The sequence below is a fragment of the Rhinolophus ferrumequinum genome, chromosome 7 (assembly GCF_004115265.2).
Source record: "Rhinolophus ferrumequinum isolate MPI-CBG mRhiFer1 chromosome 7, mRhiFer1_v1.p, whole genome shotgun sequence".
Lineage (NCBI taxonomy): Eukaryota > Metazoa > Chordata > Mammalia > Chiroptera > Rhinolophidae > Rhinolophus > Rhinolophus ferrumequinum.
This window is the reverse complement of record NC_046290.1, coordinates 10,474,579-10,501,037: the sequence shown is the minus strand read 5'-3', so window position 1 is coordinate 10,501,037 and position 26,459 is coordinate 10,474,579. Positions and strand designations below refer to the sequence as shown.

The window sequence follows — 26,459 nt, the reverse complement described above, 5'->3', positions numbered from 1 at the left end:
TCTGGGCTTTCTTCACGGAGTACTTATTTCTAATGGCCATGTCTTCGTAAGGCACTAAGTTACGCATTAAAAGTTTGCTTTACAAGAACAAAATTAGAGGAAAAGTAGCAGAGAATTTTTCCAGAAGTTAAAGGACAAACGCTAGAATCAAACTTCCTGAGTTTGGAATCCTAGTCCATTGTTTTTTGTTTATTTATTTGTTTGTTTTTCTATGCCTGTTAAATTCTCCAAGTCTCAGTGTCTTTATCTGCAAAGATAAAGGGAATGATATAACCTAGTAAAAGAATTGTGAAGGCTAAATGAGATAATAGGTAGCTTGGCATACACTAAGTGTTCAAAGAATGTTTGCTCTCATTATCTATTAACAGGAGACAAATATCCTACAATATTGAATGACGAATGATCTTCCTCTAGTGAATGATTCACCTCTGCATTTGAGCATGTGGTTCAAGAAAGGACACAGCATAAAGCAGAGACAGACAAACTAGGTGGAGGAATGATCTATCATCTGTAGATCAGTCAAATTATTTGTGGGTTAAATGGATGACAAACATGATGTCACTACTTACATAGCTATGTTAAAGGTTTTGTTAAAAACCAACACTACTACAAACATTCCAAGATTGATCAAGAAAAGTTTCCAACAAAAACATATTGTTTTAAAGAAAATAAAATAAAGGAGAACTATAAATAACATAGTTGTAAAAATAAATTTTAAAACTGAAATGAAATGGAGAAAATACTAGAAAAAGAAAAAGTAACTTAACAAAACTGACTCAAGAAGACATGGAAAGGATAAATATTCCTAGTGACATAAAAATATTTTAATCTGTTTTACTGAAAGGAATTGGCAAAGTACAGTCAAAGGCTGACTGACAATATTTATAAATAAAGTTTTATTGGAACACAGCCATGCCTATTTGTTTATATGTTAACTATGGCCGCTTTCATACTACAACGGCAGAGTTGAGTAGTTGTGATGGAAATTGTATGGCTTGAGAGCCAAAAATATTTACCATCTCACTGAGAAAAAATTTGCCCTCCTCTGCTCTATGACAACAAGCTCAATTAGAAACATGTATGCCAAAAGGACATCGAAGGACAAAACTGATTATCAACAGCCACAGTAAAAAGCATTCAATAAAATCTAATACCCATAATGATTTTTAAAAATGTTTGCAAACTTGGAATGAAAATAAATTTCCTTAGCCTAATAAAATCTTTTTATATAACACCTTCAGCCATCGAAAAACTTAATGGTGACATATGGAGACACATTCCCTTTAAAAATAAGAGAAACATAATGATGCTTACTAGTATAACTTCAGTTTAACACTGGATGTTCTGGCTAGCATAATAAGATAAGACAAATAAATAAAAGGTTGGACAGAAAATAAAAAAATGTCATTATCTCCAAATTCTATGATTATTCACATTAAAAAGCTAAAATACTCTCAGGTAAATTATTGGGTTTAATAAAAGGTTTAACAAAATAACTGTAAATTAGACAATTTTCACAAAACATAAATTTCACTGGCATACACCAGCAATTTTATAAATGTAATGTTTGAAAAAGAACAATTTGCTGAACAAAAGAAGCCAGACGCAGAAAATGTACATACTGTATGATTGCATTTACAGAAAATTCCTGAATAGGCATAACTAATCTGTAGTGACAGAAAGTGAATCAGCGGTTTCCTGGGGCTTGGAAGGGAGGGAGGATTTGACCGAAATGGGGCAATAAGGAACTTTCAGGGATGACAGGAGTATTTTACATCCTGACTGTGGATGTGGTAAAATGAGCATATACATTTGTCAAAATTCATCAAACAGTACACCTAAAGTTGGTGCAGTCCACTGTATGTAAATTATACATCAATGAAGTTGGCTTAGACGGAAAAAAGGAAGATTAAAAAAATCTTTATAGCAGCAACCAAAAATATAAAGCATTTAAGAGTAAATCTAAAAAAAGTTTTAAACATTTTAAGGTTTTACTAAAGACATCAAATAGACCTAAATGGAGACGGTGCGAATGCGTAAGGAAACTCAACTTCAGACAGACATCTGTTCTCCCCAAAATTCCAAGAAGCTGTTTGTGTTCACAAAATAATTATAAAATATATATAGAAGTGGGAAATGCCAAGATAGCCCTCAACAAGAACAGCCAAGATATTCCTGAAGAAGAAAATTGTGAAGGGATTGCTCTTCCAGATACCAAGTTGAATTTCAAAACTGAATTAATTAATACAATGTTGTATGGGAGCAGAAATAAACAAATAGGACAGTAAACAGAATAGCAAACCCAGAAACTACCCACATAGCGTATTCAGTCATCGGTGTTGGGCCATACTGTATTGTAGCTTGAACCAGCTCACAATAGCTGATTGCCAAGTTTAAGACTATTTTTGCTAGCTATTTGTTAATATGGTCATTATTAAAAAGTAAATTGTATAAAACTTATAAGTAAGTAAATTATATTAATAACAAAAGAAACAAATACTCAAAACTCCTGACAATTATTTTACTCCATTTCATTAAACTCCATGTTTGTTCTTAAAGTCATTTATGTCCTTTGATCTGTATGGTGGAAACACTACATAATGTGTACATCTTTTCCTAACTCCATGTTCAGCAATGCCACATTATAGCTAGAAATTGGCAATTTGGGGAGAATTTATACTAAGGAAATTTGCAATGTTACTAATCATGGCTTGATTTATTGTTTTATGGATTGTCTACACTGACGAGCATAATAGAAAAAAGTCAATAATGCAGATTAAACTTAAAAGCGTGTCATATCTATCATTATTAGATTGTGAGTAGTATAAAATATTAAGGAAATATTCTTGCAGTATTCAAATACTATAATCTGATTCAACATAAAAATCACTAATGTCGCTGACAAATGGGGAATTTCCAACATGTCTTGTTTCACTGTTGTGTTACTTGCTAACATGAATAAATATGTCCTCCAATAGTCAGAACTACACTCATTCACCAACTACAACCATAGCTTGGCTACAGAGCCAACAAAACCAGTAAAAGCACTCAGTGATCATCAGTTATATAAAATTAACCATAAACGATATCATATAAAATATGTATCATATACACATACATATTTTCTGTGCTTTAGAGTATCCCATTAGGTAACACATATTATCCAATCCCCTGTCAACCAATAACTGAGTTGTCTCCATTTTTTTTTTTTAACAATGCTGGTGTGAACATTTCTATGATGTCTTCCTAGCACGTATGTGCATGAAGTCAGCCAGCCAAGGGAATGTGTCTACTTGATGCCCGTGTCTTGTTCTGGGCCACACTCCGATACCCTGGACCCTGCCCAAATGGCCCTTAGCCCAGTTCCAGGGAATGCGTAATCTATTTCCTGGGTCTCTCCTTCCAGTAGTGGACTGTGCCATTACTGATGCGCATGCAAACCTGAGTTTGATGTGCAGTTAAGGGCAGCTACTTGTGGGGTGCTGGTGAAGCACGGACACGCCAGGCTGTGAGGTCCTGCTGCATGCGTGCACGTTTCCTGTTAGGCAAAGCGGCGGCGAGCGGGGTATGAAGGTATGAATGACACACCCAAATCCTAAATTTTAAATTCAAAACTTTGCCTTCCAGATTGTTATGAATATATTTATCAAGGTTGGAGCACACACTTCATAAGCATGACATATGCCTGTTAAATAGCAAATGATAAGTGGGTTTCCATTTGTACTCTTACTATGGGCTCTGTAGGCCTGCTATTGGAGGCACTGAAACACTTCACAATACAGATTCCTTAAGAAAGAAAGAAATATGCTAAGTGCTCAATGACATACATTCTTAAGCAATACTGGCAATTTTTATAAAGCAAAAGAAATCCAGTATCAATAATTGTATGACATATTTTTAAATAATCTGGCCAGCCAATACAATCCTACTTAAAAAGTATCCTTATCTAGACCAAAAATATGCACGGGAAGTATCACTGCAACGCTAACAACAACAACAAAATACAAAAAATGAGAAGTGAGGAAATGAAGGAAATATGAAAAAAAAATTTTTGAGGAATTTAACTATAAAGGAGAGCTGGCATAATTGAAAGGGTCTGAGAGTAAAACGAATCGCTCTTTTTTTTAAGTTGAGAATTACTTATTTTTGTTTCATCATGGGAATAAACAGAAACAGAAAAACTGAAGATGGTACAGAGATAGGAGAAAGGAAAAGGAAAAAGTGGAAAGAGAGAATATAATTTTATTTGAAATGCAAATAACAAGATAGGATTTACAATGACTCATTTTTCCTGTAAGTTTTCATCTTTGTTTGCTAAAATTTTGTTTGCTATAATTTTGTGGGTGACGTTACTTTCTGATCCTGAAACTTCACAAGCTCGGGATACTTTTATCACTTTAAATACTCAGGTCTTTTAAAATCACATGCCTAAAGGAATTTAAAAAGAGATTTGTTTGTTTGATAGTGTAGATTTCACACTGAAAAACAATTCTTTGAAAATCCAAGGTACAGTCTATAAGCAGAAAATAAAATGAAAATTTACCTAGTCCCTATAATAAAATAAAATGTTGAGCTTCAAAATATGTGTGAATGGTCATTATATACTAGTATACCTCCTCTATCAAACATAAACTTATCTTTCATAAATATTCTATCACAAAAGCACATATTTGAAATTTAACATGAAATCTTTTAAAGTGTAAAATACTGAGAATTAAAAACAGGTATCATTATTCTTTGGGGAAAGTTGCACCATAAAATATAACTTAATAGAGAAAGAAAAAAGATATATTTAAAAATTATTACTTTCAAATATATTTGTCACTTGACTTATTGTTGCCTTTATTTAACAATTTGCACGGTCAAAACATCTAGCTTGCTCCAGAAAAAGCTCATCTCCAAGCCTATTATGTGAGGTTTCAGAACTTTAACGTATTTTCCCCAGGGTATTTTTTGTTTCCTCCCCCAGGAAGCAGGGGTAACTACAACATTAGGTGGAAAAACTCATATTTACCTGCTATTTTACATTGCATGATTATAATAATATACTCTTTCCAATAAATCAGTGTGAAAGGAAACGGCTAAACACAGATTGTAGCTGAGGATACCATGCTGCCAAAGCTGATGGCTTCATGTTCAAAGTGATGGGCCATTTTAGAAGAAAAAGTTGTTGACCAACACATTTCAGACAGTGAGAGTTGCTGAACTTATTAAATGAGAGAGAAAGATAAAATTACCTAGGTAAAAATGTGTAATGCAGGGACTCAGCTCCCGCTTCCCGCACAAGAAAGCGGGATATGGTGAGGCCAAAAATGAACAACAACGGAGCCTTGGATAGGGGAGTCATACCACTATAGTCTCGCTGGCTGCTGGTCAAGACACAAAAGCAAACATCCGCCAGTACCCCAATGAGGGGTCTTCCTGCACCCCAGTCTCACTGGCGGCTGGGCGAGACATAGGAAGTAGGATCAATATGATCCGCAATCCATGATCCACTTGCTAACCACACTTGCTAACCGCAATTTGCGCTTGCTAGCATAGCCACGGCAGTTATATTAGTGGCTAATTGGCTGACTGGTTACAGCTGACGGCCAACTAGTCACAGCTGATGGCCATCTACTACCCGAGCCAGCACCTTTCCCCATGAGCCTGAGAGCCTGGAAACTGCTCTCTGGGACTCTGTCCCCACAAAATGCAAAATCAGACTTATGATTTAAAACAATGAAGTTTTAATGAAATATTAAATGTTTTCCCAATATTTATAATTTATATGTGTGCTTCCAAGGTTCACAATAGAAATGAATCATGTAATCAGGCACAATGTGGTTTTATGACACGATTTTAAGCATGGAGAAGAGTCCAGTAATTTACTCAACAGTCCAAGGTAAATATAAGCAAAACTTAAAGTTTACAACATGGAAGTTTCTAATTGGTCTTCCACCTGAATCCTGAATGTTTTCAGGGGAGGATCCAAAAAATAACTTCAAGAAAAATGTCACTGGGCCAACCGTAATGTGGACTCTTTATTACTATACTTGGAAGATAATGCTGTCATGATTGTTAAGCGGACTGGTTCAGAGTTGATATTATGGTTTATTGCTAACATTCTACTTTATGCATAGCAATTCAACAGAGGTTGCACATTTAAACTTATAGGCAACTGTGGCGATCTTCTGAGTGACTTCAGTACACAGTCCCATGCTTGGCACAGAACTGGTCATCATGTTTGCTGAACAAACAAGGAGTAGTAGCTACTGATGTTGAATACGCACTCAACTTCTCCCTGCCAAGTATTTTTGAGTCAGTATTTTGGGTATCAGCTGGTAAGCCTTATTACTTTAGAATCTCCCACTACTGTTGTCTCCCCTTTTCAAGGAGGATCCTTGCAAAACCACCTGAATTCTTCCATGATCTTTGACCTAAATCAAGGCAAGCTACCTTGATATTAATCATTCCTGCAGAATGTCTGCTGTTTCCTTTGGTCAGAGGTATAGATTTTAGTTGACATATAAATGTCCATCCTTGTTGAAACTTTAGAAAGATAAACATACTCATAACAGACCTAACTGACCAGCTGGTAGAGAAAAGTAATAAAATTTCCACCCTAAAAGAATTCATTTCAATCTGTTTGATTGTGTTCCTGTATGCTGTCACAATTCTTAAATGGATGATGGAATAAAATAAATATCTATCATTGTCAGGAAGCATTATACTGTAGTGAGAAGAGGAAGACTTTATTATCAGACCAACCACCACCTACTAACTTAACTAAAATTTTCCCTCTCTGTAAAAATAAGACAACTGTACCTGTCCTACAGGGCTTTTGCGGTATATGTATACAATAATTGTAGGTAGCTCACCTAGCATGATGTCAGAAATGTCACAGCTACTCAAAAAGTGATATTCACGACAGTTCTTAATGTTTTGTCAGTGAAAGAGAAAAATAGAAATCGAATATGGAGTGACCACAGAATAACTAATCTTCTTGTTAAAAGATTTATCATGTCAGATTGAGGGAGTTCTCAGGAACAAAGCCTGAACTTGTTACTATTTCTTCATCAGGAAAAAAATGAAGGTGCAAAAACCCACCCCTGAGATGTCTTGAAACCTTTTCTTGCTCCCTGGTGAAATGTGCGAGTCCTTTTAAACCCTGTCTCGGGAAAATTATAAAGGCAACAGCACTACCTGGTTTGAAGTAACTCCTAGGAAGTAAATAACGACATCCCCTAAGTTCCTAACTCCATTCTGAATTGTGTTCAACAGGCAAAAATCCAGATTTCAGTAGAAAACTGTAGCCAACATGCTGGATAAAATTCTGGGCTTATGCTTGAGAGAAGGCCACAAATAAAAAGGGCTTTGGCACTGTTTAAAATGTGTTTAAAATGATGATGAAGCCCTTTTGTAACCAGTCTTTTTATCACCTCTTACTCAAATGGAGTTCTGCCTCCCCCAGTACACATTCATGAGACCTTTGACTGATCTTAATGTTTAAAGAAAAAAAGAAGGTCATTTATGTTTTCTCAACACTGCAAAATTGTACTGATGATATTTATTTTTAAACACTGTGTATTTTTTCCTTAGCGGAAAAGCCCGTTATTATTACAGCTGAAAGCCATAACTTCCCAACTGGAAAACATTTCCAAATCACAAACGTGATTATCACAATGCCTAACTGCCTGGCTGTGTTATTTTATTTGTTTGCTTTTTTAACAGGCATCCCTTAAAGGGTCAAATATATATATGAAGATATATTTATACAGCTAGTCTTCAGCTGCCCTTGTCTATAGATCCAAATATTATAAAAGATTGGAACAGATTGTTTATTTTAGTAGCTTGAGGATTTTCCACATTAGTTTATCTGAACCCTAACTAATATCCAGACAAAATCGAGGGGCAGGGAAGACCTTTGGGATTTATTTTTTCTCCCCAAATTTTTATTTTGAAAAATGTCAAACATTTGGAAAAGTTGGAAGAATAGTACAAAAAGCACTTATATACCTACCAAGACTGACCAATTGGTAACATTTACTACATTTTCTCTCTCTCATTTACATTTACACATACATTTACATATACATATACGCATACATACATCAGTGTATGTGCATATGTATGTGTGTATGTATGTATGTAGATGTACACACCTATACACATTCTCATATTCTGAATTACTTGCGAGTTAGTTGCAGATTGCATAACTCTGAATCCCTAGAATACTCCAGCATGTACCTTCTCTGAAGAAAGGATATTGTCACACACCACATCAGTAAAATTATAACTCATATTAATATACATTCCATATTTAAATTTTCTCCATTGACTCAATAATATCCCGTAGAGCTGGGAAGTATTATTTTATTTCATTTATTTTTGAATCTAGGATCTGATCAAAGATCTTTCACTCTAGAACATTTCCCCAGACTCTTTTGACTTTGATGACATCAGCATTATTTAAGAGCCAAAGGCAATTATTTTGCATGACTTTCCTCCATTTCGAGCTGTCTGTTTTCTCACACTTCAATTCAGGTCACACATCTTTGGTAGGGGCACATCAAACGTGACATTATGGAACAATGTCTTGTGTCTATTTTTATGTAATTATTGGATCTCAACTTTTTACAGACCTTTTCTCACTCATGCAAATAGTACAATACGCAAGAGGACAAGTAAGCACTTTTAGTGTAGTTTCTTATTCAAGTGTCCTGACCACTGGTCTGCAATGCCTCTGGGCAGCAGAAAATCCATTGCACTAATAAATCATGATACCGTTTTTAGTGAAGTGGGTGCATAAAGAATTGAAAACAGTAATGGTTTAGGTACTCAGCACTTACTCACTTTAAATGAAAAGCCTTAGAATACTGTGTGATGGAGTCTCACCAGAGTTGGCTGGAATTGTACAAACCAAGCCAACGTGGTCAGCGTCATGCAGGGTCTCAGCTCCGGCTCCCCGCACAAGAACGCAGGACATGGTGAGGCCGAAAAGGAACAACAGAGCCATAGATAGGGGAGTCATACCACTATATTCTTGCTGGTGGCTGGGTTGGAGACACAGGAAGCAGGCGCCACACGATCTGCAATCTGCCGTCCACTTCTCTGCCAAACAACTACACTTGCTAGCTGCAATCTGCGCTTGCTAGCCTAGCCTCGGCAGTTATATTAGTGGCTAATGGCTAACTGGTTACAGCTGATGGCCATCTGATCACAGCTGATGGCCATCTACTACCCGAGCCAGCACCTTTCCACGTGAGTTCGAGAGCCTGGAAACTGCACTCTGGGACTCTGTCCCTACAGTCATCATACCTACAAGATATCAGAATATAAGAAGCAGGTGTTCCTCGGAACCAGAAAGTAGAAAGAAATATACTACTAAACACAGCTCTCCATATTAAGTGCTATATTCCCTGAGGTCTAGCAAATGTGTAGGGCCTTACATGGCAGATTATTTAAATTAGAATCAATCCATACCAGGAGACTCTGGATTTGCTTTCTCTGTCAGTCTTTGAAGATAATAAAAATCTTTAATCATCTGGAATAATTTAGGTGAAGTATGCCAAAGTTGAAGGTATTCAGGCATACGTCCTAATCATTCATTGCTTCCAAGACATTAAATGCTATTATCAAATACAATTTTTTAACATAAATAACAGCCACTAAGCAAACCTGGAAATAAGAGTAGATTGCTTTCTCTAAAATATTAAGGGACAGGGTGACCAATTACTGTAACTTCGAAGGTATAATAAAAATAAGGATTCTGTTATAAATCATTAGCATATTTCTCAATATAACATCATATACCTATATTTAAATTCAAAGAAGACTCCTTTCTCAGACATGGGCAAACCCAGCAGGAAGAAAATCAGTGAGGACATAGCTGAGTTCAATAACGCCATCCATCAATTAGATATAATTGACATCTATAGGCTACTTCGTCCAACAACAGCAGAATATACATTTTCTCAAGCTCACATGGAACATTCACCAAGGTAGACCACATTCTGGGACATAAAACACACCTTAGGAAATATGAAAGTATAGAAATCACACAATGTCCACTCTTAGATCGCAACGGAATTAAACTAGACATCAGTACCAGAAAGATAATTGGAAAATCCCCAAATACAGGGAGATTAAACAGCATACTTCTAAATAACACACAGGTCAAGAAGAAATTGCAAGAGACATTTAAAAATATTTTGAACTAAATGAAAATGAAAACACAACTTACTAAAATGTGTGGGATGAAACAAAAGCAGTGCGTAAAGAGAAATATGTAGTTTCAAATGCATAGATTAGAGAAGAAGAAAGATCTAAAATCAATAATCTAAATTTCAAACTTTGGAAACTAGAAGAAGAAGAGCAAATTAAATCCAGAGCAAGCAGAAGAAAAAAAATAGTAAGAATTAGAGTAGAAATCAGTGAAATTGAAAACAGGAAATCAATACAGAAAATCAATGAAACCAAAAGCTGGTTCTTTGGAAAAAAACAATTCGGTAAAATTGATAAGCCCTAGCCAGGCTAACAGAGAAAAAAGAGGACACAAATTAATACTACCGTGTTTCCCCGAAAATAATACCTAGCTGGACCATCAGCTCTAATGCGTCTTTTGGAGCAAAAATTAATATAAGACCGGGTCTTATATCATATTATATCATATCATATTATATAAGACCCGGTCTTCTATTATATTAAAATAAGACCAGGTGTTACATTAATTTTTGCTCTAAAAGACGCATTAGAGCTGATAGTCTGGCTAGGTCTTATTTTCAGGGAAACATGGTATTAAAAATGAAACTGTGGCCATCACTACAGAGCTCATGGAAATTCAAAGGATAATAAAGAATACTATGAACTACTTCTGTGCTCACAAATTTGATAACCTAGATGAAATGGACCAATTCCTTGAAAGACACAATCTGCCAAAACTCACATAAAGAAGAAATAGATGATCCAAACAGGCCTATATCTATTAAAGAAATTGAATCAGTAATAACCTTCCAAAACAGAAAGCACCACATCCAAATGGGTTCATTGGTGAGTTATGAAAACAAACAAACAAAAATTTAAGGAAGGAATTACGCCAATTCTACAATTTCATTCAGAGGATAGAAGCAGAGACAACACTTCCTAACTCATTCTATGAGGCCAGCATTACCCTAACAGCAAAACTAGACAAAAATTTTGTAAGAAAAGAAAACTGTAGATCATGAACATAGAGGCAAAAATCCTCAACAAAATATTAGCAAATCAAATCTAAAAGAGTATAAAAAGAAGTACATACCATGGTCAAGTGAGATTTATATCAGGTATGCAAGGCTGGTTCAACAATTGAAAATCAACTAATATGGGGGTGGCCAGTTAGCTCAATTGGTTAGAGCGTGGTGCTCATAACACCAAGGTTGCCGGTTCAATCCCCACATGAGCCAATGTGAGCTGCGCCCTCCTTAAAAAAGAAAAAAAAAATCAACTAATGTAATTCATCACATCAACAGACTAAAAAGGAAAAAAAAAAACACTTGATAATATCAATAGATGCAAAATCTAACACCGAATCATGACAAAAATTCTCAATAAATTAGGAATAGAGAGAAACTTTCTCAACTTGATAAAGACTATCTACAAAAACCCTCTAGCTAACATATATAATGATGAGAAACTCAAAGCTTTCCCATTAAGATCAGGTACAAAGCAAGGATGTACCTTCGCGAGACTTCTTTTCAATACCACACTGAAGTCCTTGCTAATGTAATAAGACAATAAAAGGAAATAAAATGGATAGAGACTGGGAAGGAAGATTTAAAACTGTCTTTGTCTGCAGATGAAATTACTATCTATGTAGAAAGTCTGAAAAAAAAACATCAACAAAAAACCTTCTGGAATTAATAAGTGATCATGGCAAGGTAGCAGAACACAAGATTAATATACAAAGGTCAACTGCTTACTTTCCTATATGCCAACAATGAACAAATGGAATTAGAAATTAAAAACTCAATGCCATTTACTTTAGCACCCTCCCAAATGAAATACTTAAATATAAGTCTAACAAAATATGTACAAGATCTGTGTGAGAAATACTACAAAATTCTGATGAGGGAAGTCAAATAAGAACTAAATAAATACATATTCCAGATAGGAACTCAATATTGCCATGATTTCATTTCTTTCTAACTTGATCTATAGATACAATGCAATCCAAATAAAAAATCTAGCATTATTTTATGATATCAACAAACTGATTTGAAAGTTTATATGAAAAGGCAAAGAATCCAGAACAGCTAATACAATATCAAAGAAGAATGAATTTGTAACAATGACAGTACCTTACACTTGGAGTAAATATTTGCAATTGGCACATATGACAAAGGACTGTTATCCAAAATATACAAAGAACTCTTAAAATACAATAAGAAAACAAATAACCCAATTAAAAAAATAGATCAAAGACTTTAACAGACACCTCACCAAAGAAGGTATAACAGATGGAAACAATACTTATGAAAAGATGATCCACATCATGTCATCAGGGAAATGCAAATTAAAGCAATAATTAGACTATACTATATACCTATTAGAATGACCAAAATCCAGTAAACAAATCCTGACAACAAATGCTGACAAGGACGTGATGTAACAGGAACTCTGATATATTCCTGGCTGGAATGCAAAATGGTACAGACACTTGGAAGACAGTTTGGCAGTTTCTTACAAAACTAAATATACTCTTATCATATGATCCAGCCGTGGTGCTCCTTGGTATTTCCCCAAAGGAGGTGAAAACTTATGTCTATGCAAAAATCTGCAAATGGATGTTTACAGCAGCTTCATCCACAATTGCCAAAACTTGGATGCAACCAAGATGTCTTTCAGTAGGTGAATGGACAAAAACGTGGTGCATCTAAACACTGGAATATTATTAAGAGCTATCAAGCCACAAAGACACTGAGGAACCTTAAATGTATATTACTAAGTAAAAGAAGCCAACCTGAAATGATTACATGCTATATGTTTCCAAATACATGACATTCTGGGAAAGGCAAAACTCTGGAGACAAGAAAAATCTCAGTGGTTGCCAGGAGTGTGTGTGTATGGGGTGGTGGGGAGGGGAGATGAATGCACAGAGCACAGAATTTTTAGGTCAGTAAAAATACTCTGGATGATATTATAATGATGGGCATATATCATTATACATTTGTCCTGACCCACGGAATGGACAACACCAAGAGTTAACCCTTAGCTAAACCATCAACTTTGGGTGATGATGAATTATAAATGTACGTTCCTCCTTCGTAAAAAATGTACCATTCTGGTGAGTTATGTTGATAATTGGGGAGACTATGCATGTGTGGGGGTAGGAGGTATATGGGAAATCTCTGTACCTTCCTCTCAATTTTTCTGTAAACTTAAGTTTTCTAAAAAGGTAGTCTTTTAAAAAAAAATCAGACTCAGAATAATAAAACCGAGCAATAAAAAAGCCAGAAAATATTTACAGAATATTACACTTAAGTGCTATAAACTATTAATGAATTGTAAGCTAGCTAGTGAATATGAGCATCTATAATTTGGTGGGATGCATGCAGAAGTCATTTAAAGTGTCAAGTTTCATGGGACAGTAGTGAACCAATTCGCATACAAACCAGAAGGATGTTAGGAGAAATGGCAGAAGTAATGGTGCAGGTCTGACTGTAGAAAGGGCAGGTTTGGATCTGAGCTGTTAAGGTTGGAGGTGAGCATGACGGGCAAGGAGGTAGAGAGAAAGAAGCCAGAGGCATGGGTGGAGGGCCACTGTCATGTAATCCTGATATAAACACGACGAGGACAGAATTGTCTTTGGCAAGCCAGGTATAGCAGGCTGTTTTGACTTGCTACATTTATACACATGTTTGGGGTCCAGTTCACAAAGCAAAGAGACTCTAACATAATATGAGCCTACGTAACAAGAATCCCTGCATGCAGCAATTTCTTTGGCTAAAAATCACACTGTCTGTACAGTACCTTCTCTGCTGAGAGAACATTTGCCTCCAGAGAGATGTTCCAGGGAGAAGTGATAAACAAAAGAGCATTAGCAATCCTGAAAGCTGTACACACAAACATGGTTTTACAGTTTAGTTTAATCCTTTGAGGACAGCGCTTGATGAAATACATCTTTATGAGATGTGCATAGTCTTAGCATTAGAAATGCTGGCGGCTCCGTGAAAATACAGTATGGGCTTCTCACGTGAGCACGTCAAGCCAGAGTACTTTAGCACTACTGTTTACACCTCTAGGACACACATTTTGCGATGTGCAAAACTGAGGGGTTAAAAATAACTGTAAAGTATTCATAATGAACTTGATCTTCACAGATATAAGTCCTAATGTTTCTAGTTGAAGGACCAACTACAGACCATTGGTGAAAGTTCTGTATCTAGTTCATTGGGTTATGTGACACACTTAAATAAAAATCAGAGTCCAGAATAAGATGAAGTATAAATTAAGGCAATAATTTTGAGACACTGCTTTTATACCATCTATCAGCAAGCTACAGCCCGTGGGCCAAATCCAGTCTATTGCCTATTTTTGTAAATAAAGTTATATTGGAACACAGTCACATCCATTTATTTCATATTGTCTCTGGCTACATTCACGCTACATGGCAGAGTTGAGTAATTGTGACAGAGAACACATGACACCCAGAGCCTAAAATATTTACTATCTGATCCTTCACAGAAAAGACTGCAAACCCCTAGTCTCTGCTTTTAATCGCCAGAGACTAAATTTCTCTTCCTTAAGATAAGTGTGTTAATTTCCTACTGCCATTATAATAAATTAGCACAAATTAAATGACTTAAAACAATCATAAATTATCTTACAGTTCTGGAGGTCAGAAGTCCTAAAATCAAGGTGTCAGCAAGTCTGAGTTCCTTCTGGAGGCTCTCGGGGGAATTCATTCCCTTGCCTTTTCAGCTTCCAGAAGCTGCCAGCATTCTTTGGCTTGTGGCCCCACCCTCCATCTTCAAAACCAGGACTTCAAGTTCTCTCTCTGCTTCTGCTGTCATGATTGATGCCTTTTATCCTCTCTCTATATTTTGTCATTACACCCCCTTCTCATAGTCTGAACTGCTTGCTTCTCTCTTATAAGGACCCTTGTTATCACATTGTTTCCAGCCAAATCCAGAATAATCTCCGCTTCTCAAGATCTTTAATTTAGTCACACCTGCAAAGTCCCTTTTGCGATGTACCTCAACATATAGGTTCCAGGAATAACGAGGGGGCCACCTTTAGGGGGACATCATTTGGCCTACCACAATATGTAAAATAATTTATTTTGCAAAGAAAACGTAGGCACTTGAAAAATAAAACCAAAAATGGCCAAGTTGATATAATATAGACTTTTTAACATCCACCAAACATTCTCTACACTTTTAAAATTCTTTCTCAAACTGTTCCCTCTGAATCTTCACCTCTTTTTATCATTGTGCACTGCTGTTTCAGAAAACAACTGGGGAACATCATGTTCGTACATTTGAAACTCCACATTCTTTTATTCAGAACAACAAAAATTTTACTAAAATTTAAATCTATAATCTCCTGAAAAGTTTTATCAAGAAAAAAATACTACTGGTATGTATGTTTATCATCCTCATTTAGAGGTGACAAAATCTTCATTCTTATACACCTAAAAGACAGAGTCGGAAATAATGAATGACATCGAATAGATGGAGGTAAACTTGCATATGTGCTATGAAGATGGAGAAGTTGGACTTAGGAAGGAACATGGCAGGAAAGGTCTGATGACTGGAGTGCATGTAGATGCTTCATGAAGAAGTGATTTCGGCCTACTGACTTGTCTGACTCAATCCAGTGTTGATGGAAAAACATCCTGGTGATTTGTACTTTACACCCTTGTCCTCTGTAGAACTTTCAAAGTGGGTTCTCAGTATATATTTGTTCAGGATGACTGAAAGCTAAATATTTCAAGACAGTTCTTTAAGAGCAAGAGAGACCCTGCTTGTCTTTGGAAACTCTGTATTGGGAAGAAAAGTGGCACAGCCCTCTGAGGAGGGCAACACAGTGAGATAAAAAATAGTGGAAGAAGTCAATATCCAAAGGTAGGAGTGGCCAAGAAAATATTTGTACCAAAGAAGGTTGGATGGCCACAGCACTGGAATGTGGAAACATTGCAATGCAGACATATCGACACATTGTACAGCTCTCCACACTCTATAAGCTTTATAGATATATCTATCAAATGAGTAATAAAACCCATTTCTATAAATTGGATTCTGTTTATTTTCTGACTCCCACTATATTACTGTCCTGGGAAAAAGGATATTGAGGCAGAAATAATTTTGAACAGATTCAACCAATGGCTTTTAGTGTTGAGGGCTCTAGAAAGTCATGGGTCGTCCCTTCCTTTTCATGCTTGCTTAGTCTTTGTGACAGCATTCTGTGGAACTCCACTGTCACACTGCAGCCTTCCAGGGCTCTCAGCCTCCTCTGATGCCAAAGAGTTTGGGGGATTCCAAACATCTTCTTATTCCTCGTGAAGCTCCTGGCTTCACCTTGGCAAACGGAAAGGTGTGCTCATCCTTCTTTTGTCTTGGATGTCTTTGTACTGCAATAGAGCCCCGTGACAATGTCCCTGCACCGAGTAGGTGTCACCAGCAAGCATGTAATGTATTTATCCTAAGCACATTCAGTTTAAAAGCAGCGGATCTCTATCCTTTAGATTTTTCAAAATGTATAGTTTCTGCACTGAAAGTGAGAGATACCTATAATGAAGTAGGTCCACAGATAAATTTAGTTATCCAGATAGTCCAGAAAAACTATCCTGATATTTCTTTTTTAAACATAGCGAAATATTAACTAAGAGATGAACTCCCTGTCCCGGTGCTAAATGTATACCTTCAAGTGGAGTTCACTCTGGAGTTTTGCAAGTTGTAAAGAATATTTAAAATGTGCATACTTTGCATACACTGGTCTTTCCTGGATCTGAGAATAGGAAAAATATTTGAATAGGATTATTAGCTGATGTTACTTGCAGGAATGAATACATGAAGATCTGTAATCCATAATTCAACATGCCTGCACGAGATGCAAACTATTCCTATAAAGTGATGTTTTTTTTAATTGCTCATCAGATTGGGATGGTGATTTTGGAGAAAAGTTAAGATCCTAGCATCTCTATGTCTACTCCCAGGAAGGGGGCGGGATAAACGGGCAACGAAGATATAAGAATGAGGGTGTAATCAATCAAAGGGAGTGGTGGCAAAAGGAGATATGGAATAATACATGAGCTCAGACTCTAGTGTACATGGGCTTAAACGTATATGTTGTAGGACTTAGCCTCGAACATTGAAATTATCAATATGTATCTGTCGATTTGATGGTAAAACTTGTTAAGTTGGAAACAAGTTACTGTGTATTCCCGAAAATAACACTGGGTCTTATATTAATTTTTGCTCCAAAAGGCGCATTAGGGAGTATTTTCAGGGGATGTCTTATTTTTTCATGTACAACAATCTACATTTATTCAAATACAGTCATGTCATCTTCTTCGGGAACATCGTCATACCATACTAAACGCATCCGTATGGCTGACCATCTTAACTGGGGCCTATTTTCACTGTAGGTCTTATTTTCGGGGAAACACGGTAGGTAATTATGCCTTTATGAAAATTCAGTGCAATGATCCTTCATATTTTAGAGAACTGTGAGAATGCAAATATCTTTGGACATATTTACAGAACAAATTTCATTTAATCAGTAACTACTGATTAAAAACTTACAACGTATCAAATCTGTACTACTCTGGGTATCCATGGTGATGGAATGGAGTTTAAATGCTAAGGAGAACCATGACTATCTAGCATTTTATCTTAGTGGAGAAAATGTTTCTAACTCATGGCATTGTTTGAAAATTTTGGTAAGATATCGCATGAAAACAAAGTTTATTGCTTGATTCACACGCAAATTGCACCCAGATCTACAAATGCCTTATGATCAATAATTGTCCTCCTTTCCTTTCTTCTTCTTCCTTTTTTTTAGGAATTCAGCCTCGTTTTTATTGAAGTAAGACATGTAATGATATTGAAAAGGAAGCCATACCTTAAGAGATTGGTAGAACTTAACATTGTTATTAATTTAACAAATATTGGTGGGGCACCCTATTCGTGGACCACTGTCTATAGCAGACAGTGAAGGTCCAAAGGCTGAGAAGCAGCTGATGGAGGGACCAGGTTAGGAAATTGAAAGGAGGGCAGACTGGAGTAGAAAGGTAAAAGATTACAGAAAAAACGAGGGCAGTTATGAGAAAAATAAAACAGAGAATAGAGTCATGATCAGGAAGAGTAAATGTGTGCTGATCAGGGTCCTATGGCAAGTAAAGAAAGTATAAGACCAGGTTGAGGATGAAAGATTGGGTAAAATAATGGGGGATGAGAAAAAAGCTTGCATTAGTTCATGGTTCTTGGTAGGAACAGTTACCTGTTTCTGTAACCTGAAGGCTTGAATTTTAATAAGCCGTGTGGCTTCTCCATCACTCTGCCCTCAAGACGTTGATGATTCCTACATTTATATGATTAGCTCATACCTTTCCTCTGACATTCACACATCTGGGTCCCTACCCCTCCTGATGTCTCTGAGTTTGTCTAGCAGACCTCTCAAAATTAACGTGTCCACCACTGCATCCCTGTGCCCCCAGCCCAGATATGTCTCCTTGCTCCAGTATTTTCCACCTTGGTAAGGAGCATCACTATTCACCCATTATTTCAATCAGAAACCTCAGAGAACCCCTCCTTTCCTACTTTTCCCTTAACCCTCTTGCATTTTTTCCCCAACAGCAAATCTTTTAATTCTACCTTAAATCCTTCCATACCACACATTTTTCACTGCTACCACCTTAGTCAAATTCGCCACCATTCCTTTGATCAACTATCAAAGCAAATGCCTAACCACTTCCATTCTTGTGCATTACAATCCATTTTCCATGAGTGAGCAAGAGCCTTAAAATGCCACTGTGTCATGTACATGGTGGCACATGGATTTTCAATGTCTCCTTGATCAAAACCCGTCAGTTCCTGCCTCTTTCTTCCTCACCACCTAGAACAGCTCTTTCGGGGACTGAGTTCCACACTTGAGAGGCTCAGTGACTTGTACACATACTTTCCTCTGTCTGGAATGTTCTTTACAGAGCTGGCTCCTTCTCATCCTTTAAGTTCAGCCTCAGTATTCCAGTCCCGATGAGTAGCTATTCTGTTATTCTTTATCTAAACGTCCCATTTTTTCCTTCAAAAATCAACATTTGACTTCTTATTTGTTTTTTGACTGGTTTCCCCATTAGATTATGAGTTCAATTTGGGCAAGACCTACAGCTGTGTTACTTACTATCAACTCCCTGATACCTGATGTGCTGCCTGGAACACAGAGGCACTCAGAGATTTATTGCACAAATAAATAATAATAAACCAACAATGTCAAAGTCTGTTGGGGGCTAATTTATGTTACATATTATTTTCCTACTTTGACTATCTAAGACAATTATTTATATCATTCTATGGACAATTAAAATATGACTGCCCTGTGATAATTAGTCACAGTGGTCAAAAACTATTACTGCTCTTTCATATTTTGCTAATTTGTCTCCCAAACTAGACTGTGAAGGACCCAATCCTTATGTCCTTTGATTCACTTAACAAATGAGAGGCAGACTCTGTTCTAAGGGCTGCAGATACAGAAGCGCAAGGTTCTCCCCCTCAAGTGAATGTGGGTTACCCTCACTCGCATTAATTTAATCTAGTTAGCAGCCCATGTGCCAAGCACTGTTGCAGGCAAAAGAAACATAACAATGAAAAAGAAAATCCCTGTTCTCATGAGCTCATGTTCTTATGCACATGAGCTTAAATGTGTACATTACAGTACTTAGCCTCTAACATTGAGCTCGTCCATATGTATCTATGGATTTGATATCAAAATACTTCATGTGAAAATCCAATGCAATGATCCTTCACATCATAGAGGATTGTGAGAACGCAAAATCAGAGAAAGGAGCAGCCCTAAAGCTCTGAGTTTTAACTCATTTAAACCAGATAAAAGTGGCCCAAATAATTTTTCTACTTAATCCATCTGACCAATCTGCATGAGCTGTCCAGGCATAGAAATCTGCTTTATGCCTAAGATAATTACTGGGATTCGAGAAAGAGAGGAATAAAAGGAATGCCTGGGGTTGAGAAACTACTGTGTTTCCCTGAAAATAAGACCTAGCCAGACCATCAGCTCTACTGCGTCTTTTGGAGCAAAAATTAATATAAGACCCGGTCTTTTAGTAAAATAAGACTGGGTATAATATAATATAATATAATACAATACAATATAATACTGGCTTATATTAATTTTTGCTCCAAAAGATGCATTAGAGCTGATGGTCCAGCAAGGTCTTATTTTCAGGGAACCATGGTAGGTAAGATAAAAGAGACGGACTAAACCCAAGCTTACCCTTCAAGTGCTCTAGTAACTTACACCACATTTCAGACATGTGATGTCATTCACGAAATATTTTAACTAGTTTAATATGTTGCACTGTCAAATGACAAAGCATTCTGGATTTAAAAATTAATAAAAACATGCCACCTAACCTCCAGCAGAATTTAACTCCTGCTAAGGGATGAAACAGAAGAAATGCTACATATCTTGAATTGGACCCTACTGATGAGATGCGAAACTCACAGGATCTGAAACTAATTGTTGGATTTGATTTCACCACATGGAACTCTGCATCATAGTTCTTTCCTATAATCATCTTTCAGAATCCCTATGTTGAATGCTAAGCTTCCATGTGAATAATCTAAAAAGAAAACTTTTTCACCTCAAATAATTTCCTTACATTCAAAGATCAAAGTAAACAGGCTGTACTTTCAATGATTAAAACACAAAGAGAAAAATAAAAATTAAAAGGGCCCTACCATTGAGTGATAGAACCCGGAGTCTTTGAATGTCAACATGGAAGAGATCATTGTGCCAATTCCTCATTGAAAGGTGACAGAACTGAGATCTTGAGAGGCTGAAGGATTTTCCTATGTCACCATGTTACTGAACACCAGCAAGATTTAAATTCGATGACTCGAAGAGTGACCTCTTAACTCTTCCAAAGAGAGTCGCCGTCTTTCTCATCTTCCTCCTCCCAGTTAATCCTTAGTGCTCACCCACCCATTTTGCCACTGCACCCTGAACCACCAAGAGCAGTGAAAGCAGCAGAAATCCAGGCCACTAAAGGAGAGGGAACATGGCGCAGTCAAAAAGCCTCAATGCGATGCCAGACTACTCTTCAGGGTGGAAGCTTAAAAACCCGGACCTCCACGGTCTGCATGACCTTGTGTATCTGCTCTGCACAGATAGAAGGTGGCCATAGCTTTGTGTTCCGGGAAAAATACAATTGAATTTGTTATTGTATGTTGTCATTCCATTAACACTATTCATGTATTGAATTACAGTGAGGTCATTTTCACTTAGGAGACTGAATTTGACATTAAAATTATATTGTTAAAAATAGAATTCCAATACTGCACTTTTGAGTCAAAGGAGTCACAAACCCTTTAAAATCAGCACCTACTTATTATCATGTAGCTTCTGGCCCCACCACTCTAGCAAAGCTTCCTTGATCTCATGAAATCCAAAGACATATAATCTAATCTGTTGAAGAAGAATAATTAACTGCTATGAAAAGTTAGAAGTAATTTTAGGAACTCTGTGCTTGAAATCCACTATTTAAACATGTGTGGCTAGAGGTGAATTTATATATGAGTCCATCAACCATGACTTTTCAATCATTCAATGCTTTGATGAACTAATTTCACTTGTTTTCAGTTCTAAGTTGCTTTATGCATATAAAAAGAGTGAAGCAATAACTGACAATATGGTGTCTCCTTTAGCAGCAGATTTTCACACAACGTTAAGTGATACAAATTTTATGTCAATATCATCCAATGCTTTAAATGGGAAACAAAGTTAATTCTAATAATAATGTGGTTTTATTCATCCAATTCATAAAATCAACATAAATTTTTGTAAATTTATTCTGCTGGAGGTGAATCATCTGACATTCCTGTGAATAACTATTGGAAACTCAATTTAAAAATTTAATATTGTAAATAAAATGTGAAAATATTCAGGCTGAAATAGTTGTACATTTTAATCCTAAAAGTTAATTAAGAATAAACTCTTATCTAACAGAATTTGCTCTGAACTTAGTAGGTGCCTAAGCAGCTCTAGAGAGTATTTTCTCAAAAAATTATAGAATCCATTGGAAATGTCAACAATTTCCAATTTCTGAACTATAAAAAGCTAACTTGAAGGTAACTGCAGGCCATTTTTATTAAAAGCACAGAAGTAGACCTTATTGAAAAAAAACATATATTGTTCAGAAAAATACTAATGACTCAGTATTGGAGAAAGTATATGTACTGAGAAGCAGAATGAGGCTGGTTAGAGACGCAGAGACAGGTCAATATGGAGTGGCTACCTGATGTTCAGTCCTCCAGAGACCAGACCGCCTCTGCATTTTGCCTCTGTGAGACTCTCTCATGTCTTTCAATGGCCCCATTATTTTAAAACTCATTTGAGTGCACTGCATCTTTGCAAACCAAAGATCACTTTATCTCTGAAGTGCTCCTTTCTCTGTGTCCCACAGCACAGCCTTCAGTTCTCCAGGGCAGCGCTTTTCACGACGCTGTGATTCTTCATTCACCTAGCTGTCTTCCTCTCAACCTGGGAGTTTTTGAGGCAAAAACCATGTTCTAGTCATTGCTAACACAACGCCCAATACACAGAAATGTTTAGTAAATACATGGCGAATGAATGAATGAATATTATAAAGACCAAGAATATCTTCTTCATCTCTATGACTGTCCCTTTCATAAGGAGTATCTTACTTACTTGCCATGGGTTTCTTCTTATACTCTTTCTTATACATTTTGTACTGCATTTTGCTCTTGTATTATATTTTTCATCGTATCATTTATCATGTCGGAAAATTTTTCCCCATAGATCTATCTCCTCAATTAAACTGAGAGTTTCTCTTAAGTTGTTTAACCTGAGTTCATGTAAGTAGCAAATGTTTGAAAGGTATTTAAGAATTCATCAGTACACAATGAAAGAACTGAAGCGTGACACTAAAGATGTGCTGTGGCCAAAAGGAAGCCACAGCAGCAGAAGGAGGAAACCCAGTGACTAGATGATAAGCTGGTAAACATTAGGAATGAACTCTTTGCTTAAAGCTACTCTTTTCCAATGAAGGTCTGAATGTTTGTGTGGAACGCCAGAGACAGTCTTTGGACTATTTGGAGTGTTATTTCAACTTGGGTTTTCTGCTTCTCTTTGATAACTTTGGACCCAAAGACACAGAGAATAGTAGATCTGTCAAGAGCTAGGCAACACTCCTTTGAGAAATCAAGATCAAGGTTTCAGTGTCAGTGGAGACTAGATGGACCCAAAAGATATTATGACCAGAAATAGTTTTCTTTTCTCTCTAGTTGTATCTCTAACTTGACCCTGAGAAAAGTTCACAGACTTCATCTCCATTCAGTCACACTGTTCCTAAATCTATATCTACATATAGAAACTAATAAGAATATTTAACTAATTCTTACCAAGAGCACTTCCTATGAAATAATAATTTAGGCAAAATATTTCATGTACCAGACTTTTGCAAGGAATCATCCAAAGCCTGCATCTTACTTTATATACATCATCACCAGGCCGGAAACAGCAAACTACCTATCAAAACTTATAAACTTCACTCCACATGCAACTCAGTGATTCTGAGACACACCTGTTAATACTAAGGCTGATCCCTCTGGTTGAGAAAAGGGCTGAAAGCAAAACCATCTTTTCTAAAACCGATGAAGGCCCAATTCTTTCCTCCAGCACGATCACCTCATACAGCTACCACTCGCAGAGTCCACTGACTATTATATTGAAAGACATGCACTGTCAATTATCTCTGTCTCCTAAATCAGAAAATTGGTTCCATGAAGAAGCCTGCAATCACTTTGACACAGCCAGGGTTTAACAATGTAGGTACACCTGAGTGAGTCTGAAGCAAAAAGCACTTTTGGCTTGAATTTATCTATGTTTCATCTGTATTCTATCTTGAAAGGAAGATCTTTCAACCTGCCATTTTGATCAAATGTTCGGCCTTTTTCAGTCTTTCGAGACTCGGGTGAATTCATAGTTACATTTTTGTTGTACTTGAAGAGCCTTTGCCACTATAAAAAAATAAAATAAAAAAGTGGTAATGAGAGTGAACAACCCAATTTTCATCATATTTTCATCACCTTTGATAATAAAAGAGTGGAAAAACAAAAACATTGAAATGTGTTGAATTGTATAATAGAGCCTGTTTAGTAGGAGCTTCAATTTTCCCTAAAAGTGTGGACGATCCGTTAAATAAGCATAATCTGTGGACAGTACTTCCCCGCCCCTGCCACACTGACCGAGCATGGAATGCAGTGCACTGTGAAGATGTCACTCGTGGTTACACGTGGTTATTACATAAGTTTTATATAATCATAACATATCATTTACCCTGTACATTCAGCAAAGCAGCAATTCAGTGGATGCTTCTGGCAGGGTTCCTCAGTGTGGGGATTTCCTGCAGAGTGGTAAAACAGATTCTAAGGCACAATCTCACACTTGCTAAATCAGGTTAATCTCACACTGGCAGGCAGGTCAAAGGAACCTGTAATTTTAGCTGGTTCTTCACAAGACTGTTAGACCGTCGCAATGGACCAGTTCCTGACTCAGATTTAGGAACGCCTGACCTGTTCTAGCCACATGAACTCCCTCTTTCTGCTATGGATCAAATTGTGTCTTCCATAAAGAGAAGCTGAAGCCCCAACCTCCAGTACCTCAGAAGGTGACCCCTTATTTGGAAGTAGAATTGTTGCAGAAGAAATGAGGGTAGTAAAGATGAGGTCATGTGGGAGTAGAGGGGGCCCTTAATCAGGTATGACCGGTGCCCTTATAGGAAGAAGAAAGAGACACAGAGGGACCATCCTGGGATGACAGAGGAAGAACATGGAGTGATTTGCAGCTACAAACCAAGGAGTGCCAAGAGTCCGTGGCCACCACCGGAAGCTAGGAAGAGACAAAGGAGCAAGCATTCCATCCAGTCTCGGGGGGGATAGCCCCACTGACACCTTAATTTTGGACTTCTAGTCTCCTGAGTTGTGAGACTACATTTCTGTTGTTTTAAGCCACCTAGTTTGTGGGACTTTGTTTCAACAGACCCAGGAAATTAATACACCTCCCAACAATAGGAAAAAGATTCAGGGAGTGAATGGCAGAAGCAGACCTTCAATCGGGTTGTCTACCTCCCACTGCAGGATGCTTCCCAAACCTACCAGTGCTGGATGTTTATTCTCTCCCTTCTGAAACACTACAGTTACCTTCTCATCCAGGAAGGATCAGAATGTGCTCTGAGGACACCTGCCTCAGAACCAGTCTGGAGGAGCCTCATAAAACACATGCGCCTTCCTGAGTCCCATCTAGACCCAGTGTCTCCGAGCGTCGTGCCGTAGGCGGCAAGAAGCTGCACCATTAAGGGAAGCCTAGGCTAGTCCAGTAATTACAATTAGTGTGCAAATGCTATCTAGAAGAATAGGGTTTCCTGAGTTACTTGATTTAGAGTTAATTGAGCATTATTCAAGCAATTCTTTGATCTAACCATTGTTATGGAAAATTGCTCTACTCTTAAAGTCCAAAGTCTTCCTTAAGTGACTGGACTCAATAATGCTAGTTGTATAACAAACACACTTGGGCTCTCTAGCTCTTAGAGAGAGACAGAGAGAGTAAGAGAAAGAGAAAGAGAGAAGAAAGAGCAATAGATTTAAGAATCTATCATCACTTTTTCAAATAAAATTAGAAATAAAATACAGGCTTCTATATTTACAAAACAAACAACAAAAAAGCACACCATCTTTATTTTGCTCATTTCACTACCGACTGGTAAAGATTAGAGTTGGCTCTTGAGAACCACTATTCTAACTCCTTAGTTCTTAACTTTTTGGCATCATGACTTTTTAGATAGACTAATGAAACTTGTGTCAGCGTGCTCCCTAGCACATGAGCATATATAAAATTTGTATGCAACTTAGTACTTGAAGTTAAAGACACGATTTTAATCTAGGTAATGGCTACTGGGTTGATGTACACTGATTCTACCACCTTCTGAAAGCTATGCTTTCATAAAAACCCTTGATAACCATTTAAAAAAACAACAACCATCAGTGATTATTTTTGAAAAGATTACAGATGATCTTTTTATTGGATGATTTTTCTAAAAGAGCTCCCTTTCTACTGCTTTTCACTTGATTTATACTCCCTGTGTCTCAATTTCAGGAAGAAACATTAAAAATGAGAAAGAAACACTTTCCTTTCACATTGCAACTTTCCATGTTACTTAGTATAAGGGTTGTGAATCTTCACCA

The 26,459-nt window shown here is 36.9% G+C and overlaps 1 protein-coding gene across 2 annotated transcripts in view; it reads right to left on the bottom strand.

The window, feature by feature from the left end:
• Positions 1 to 26,459, bottom strand: part of FBXL7 (F-box and leucine rich repeat protein 7) — a 349,033-nt gene that overhangs the window by 156,057 nt on the left and 166,517 nt on the right. The window contains exon 1 of one of the 2 annotated variants that reach the window (XM_033111209.1): positions 11,279 to 11,402. The exons of the other annotated variant lie outside the window; for it this stretch is intronic. The gene's annotated coding sequence lies outside the window, so the exon portion shown is untranslated. Of the gene's footprint in view, positions 1 to 11,278; positions 11,403 to 26,459 lie in introns of those variants that run through there. 2 annotated transcript variants of the gene reach the window in all.